The sequence below is a fragment of the Brassica oleracea genome, chromosome C2 (genome assembly GCF_000695525.1).
Source record: "Brassica oleracea var. oleracea cultivar TO1000 chromosome C2, BOL, whole genome shotgun sequence".
Taxonomy (NCBI): Eukaryota; Viridiplantae; Streptophyta; class Magnoliopsida; order Brassicales; family Brassicaceae; genus Brassica; species Brassica oleracea.
The window spans coordinates 43,284,416-43,288,588 of NC_027749.1; the positions used below are offsets into that span (position 1 = coordinate 43,284,416).

At 37.2% G+C, this 4,173-nt stretch overlaps 1 long non-coding RNA gene across 6 annotated transcripts; it reads left to right on the forward strand.

Moving 5' to 3' along the window:
• The first annotated feature begins 1,685 nt into the window (after positions 1 to 1,685).
• Positions 1,686 to 3,614, forward strand: LOC106322871. 6 transcript variants are annotated; one of them, XR_001266560.1, is made up of 8 exons: positions 1,687 to 2,164; positions 2,264 to 2,306; positions 2,370 to 2,470; positions 2,577 to 2,676; positions 2,790 to 3,002; positions 3,168 to 3,243; positions 3,311 to 3,392; positions 3,489 to 3,614. It is a non-coding gene; the product is annotated as an uncharacterized LOC106322871 (long non-coding RNA). The 6 variants fall into 6 exon arrangements; XR_001266559.1 differs by having other exon boundaries at positions 1,686 to 2,164; positions 2,790 to 3,243; XR_001266556.1 differs by having other exon boundaries at positions 1,689 to 2,164; positions 3,168 to 3,392.
• The last annotated feature ends 559 nt before the right edge of the window (positions 3,615 to 4,173 follow it).

Here is a 4,173-nt window from a genome sequence, read left to right on the forward strand (position 1 = left end):
TTCACCCACTCTCAAAGAACGCAACGTCCTCGTTGAACCCCACGACAGGTCTCAAGACGCCTCTCAAGTCAGAACTGAGATGACTAACCACCTCTGATACCACTTGTAACGCCCCGACCGTCCACGGCTAATGGGCCACCCACGCCCGCTCTCTCGGCCCGTGGGCCCATCCCGTTCCAGCGATCGGTCCGTTAATTTTTCTAAAGGCTCGAAATCATTGTTTACTGACCCTGCAATCACCACCCGACCTTTTCCCATGCTTTGGCCTCACTCGCACGCTATCGCGAATCACTTCCCGATAGGTCACCCATCCTTCCACTACTCCAGCTCAAGCACGCTTAACTCTAGTGTTCTTTCAGGATGTGCTCCGGAAAAGGTAAGTCAACTTTGGTGACATAGGTAGCCAAATCAATTCTCTTAATCCTTTTCACATATCACAACTCGGGATGTTACAGTACACTTCGAAAAGAAGATGATTCACATAATAATTTTGAACAAAGTCAATGCTTCATCACTTAACAAATGGATTGCTCCCTCTATGATCGAATCAGATTGTTAGATTCCTGCAACTTTTATGAACTTCCTCTTGTATTCTATAAAATACTGAACTTGGTGATACAACGGAATTGCGATGATGTTTCGAACAAGATGCTTGATTATCACTGAGTTTCTCTAGGTCTGGTGATTTTGTTGTTGTTCTTGTCGATGATCACTGGATTCTAAACTTTGTTTCATCTCCAGTGCTTTCAACCTGGCTATTTGAAGCTTGTACAAGATCTTAACAAAAAGAAATTCCAATAAAATGATCATGGTTTGCTTCGTTTCTATGAGCTTTTAATAAATAAAATAGGAACTCGAGGTTTTAATCGGCAGCTTAGGCTTTCACCTTCTGCATATTTTCTCAAGCTGCTGTCTTTGGTTCCTATCTTTGCAATCTGTAAGCAATCATACAAAGAAAAAAATGAAAGATTCATGGCTGTTCTAAGATCATTTTTGCTCTTTTATCCATTTTTACTTCTCACATCACATTTACAAGGATTTATTTTTACAAGACCTGCTCTAATTTCAACCACAGAAACAACCATAGAATGACCTGAGTAGTTAAGTTATTGAGGAGACTAAAGACGATTATTGTTAATACAACTCTTCTGGGCTCATATGGGTAGCTATATCTCAACCAACATTACACTGCCGTCGTCATCTCTCACTCCTTTGTATTCTCTGCTTTCGCCTCTACACTGATGTCTTTTATGAAGTGATGAAGTTACTTAACCCATCAAATCAATCCACCTCATGTTATGTCCTAGATTTTAGTCAGCTTATTTCTTCCTAAAATAGTAATGAAGTCCGTAGTAAGCTTTGTTTCGTCCTTTCCAAATAAATCAATCTTAGGATAAAAATCAATACCTAATGAAAACGATGGTGGCTTGATTTGGAGAGGAAGAGGAAGAATCCTAATGCGTTGATGTGACGTGTACAAAAAAATGTGATGTGTATGAACTTCATTTTAGAAAGTTGTAAGAGTTTACAGACCCAAACAATTTTAGTTATTTTTTTAAAAGACTGATACTTAAATCTTACAATACTAAAAGGGACATATGCTCAAAGGAGAGCATATCCACGTCAGATCAAAAAATCAGTCAATCATATGCCATTAACTTACCACATCAGCTCATTCTTTTTGTTAACACACAATCTTATCGTCTCTTCCTCAAATATTTGTCTGTGACTTTTCCTTTGCACTCTACGGCGTCGAAGATATTGTCTTCGCCGATCGCCCTCCCCACTATCAAGATCAATAACTGTACCATTCAACACAATACCCTCTTCAATTTCTTCCCTTTCCCCAACCTAGCTATATATACGGTGATATTCAAGACCAAAGTTCCTCACAACGTTATCCTCAAAAGCACCAGCGTGTTTAAGCTCCAAGGCTAAAGCACGACTAATGATATCAGATGGGATGTGCACCTTTTCATTTCATCTTCAGTTCTGGTTGCTTCTTAATTAAGTTCCACGATTTGAACCCACCTACTGTTTCTTATGCAGATCAACCATTGGGATGAAGTTGTTGTCACAAACGACCTTCAGATGGATGAGGGCGAGGATGATAATGAGGAAGATGACCAAGAAGTAGATCACCGAAATAGAGCAAATAAAAATGGTATATGTGGTTAAACGACTGTTCTCTGTTTATATTATAAAACTAAAACCACGAAATCTGATTTCGGTGGTTTCACTTTCTTTTATTCTTTTATTACAGTCATCAGCTGGGATGTTGGGTTAGTGTACGCGGAACCATGAAGGTTTGTTAATATTAGTTTCTGACTTTATATCACAAAATTTACATTTTCTTTTCCCTGACACAGAGAGATTAAGAATTCAAGGTTAACATCAATGATTTATAGTTGCGACTAAGAAGACTGGACTATGCATGACTTCTTGGCCCAATCATCCTGCCATGATCTAGGTGAGATGCTCAGAGGTGTCAAATGTTTCATTTTGTTATAAGTGTGGTGTGCATACACTACTCCCAAACTTTTCTGATTATTTTTCATGTTTGCTCATTCCAAAAGGTATTCCTTGGAAACAACAGTGTTTGTCCTAGGCTGGTTTATCTTCTTGTGAGACCTGGATTTGGCTTATCATAAGAAGGCTGGCGCCATGAATTTGTTGGTAAATAATTATGCTTAATCCTTGATTGTATATTTTAAACTGATATATAATGGTCTCTCGCAAACTTATTGATTCTTTCGTCTTTTCATGTTGTGCTATATATTCAATTGAAGATACGAGTCTCGGGGTTTCTATCAATTGTGCTTTATCTTTTGAATGTCGACTGTGATCAATACATCTACGATAGCAAAAATCTAAGAGAATAAATGTGTTTCGTGGTGGCTTCTAAGTTGGGAAAGAAGATTTGTTATGATCACTACCCTCAAAGATTCGATGGGATCGGTAGACACGACAGATACAGTAATGGCAGCGTTGTATTTTACGATGTAAGTACACAAAACTTTGATCACCAGATTCACCACCTTCCTTATCTTGAGTCATAACCTAAGTCTTAGTAATCTTAATTGCTTCCTTATCTTGAGTCATAACCTATGTTTTAGTAATCTTAATTGCACTCCCACTGCGGCACTGTTTTTTTTTGCTACCATTAGCTTCATTGAAAGCAAAAAGAACAATAGCATCGGTGCTGGAGCTTCGTACAAGCCACTTAAGTGATTTTTTAACGAGGTATTATAAAGACCCAAATATGTTTTTACCGGCCAGCTTACCTTAATTACTAATATACTATTTGAAGCACTTGAAAGTTGAGCCTACAGATCCAAAACAAGGCTTTCTTGATTTTTGTTATCCCCCACGACAAAGAGACATTTCTTACGGTAAGAAATGTACTATATATTATCTCTAGACATTTCTGCAATATTTTTGAGGAGCTATAAAATGGGGAACCTGAGTTTAGAAACTCGGACTTACAGCTCGGGCTTGCATCTCTTGAAAAAGTGTTTCTGAACATCGCTAGACGGGCTAAACTAGAAAGTGCAACCGCTGCAAGAACCATGGTCACCCACGATTTAGAATCTGGCATCTCACTTAAAAGGAAATCCAATAGCAGATATAAATATAAAATGCAACAGATGAGGAATTCCACTAAATTATATGATCATTGTAAATATAGATATGGATACGGTGGGAGCCAGATTTGGTGGGATCCTTGACACCAAACGCAGAAAATTCAATTGGAGTAATGATTGAAGTTTACTGGCAACAAGATGGGTCGGGGTAGATGGCAATAGTCCACATCTTTTTTTTTGGTAGAAATGTTAAATATTATAGTTCACATCTTCACATTGAGTTTTGTGATTGTTCAATGTGACAAAAATATCGCAATGTATATACATGTTACAGACACAAGTTCGTGACTGACCTTTTTATGATAGGTTTTGTCTTTCTCAACAGTTATATGAACCTATAGAAGATGTCAAACAATCTAACAAAATAAGTTCAACTCTTTAATTTAGTAGATAAGTAAATAAGCTGGATGAATTTTTTATGTTTTTCTGCCCAACAGTATATCATGTTTTGTAGATATATATACACTTTATCTTTCTGTATTTAAATTGATGTTACAAATTTTTCACATATGATAAATAATTTTTATTG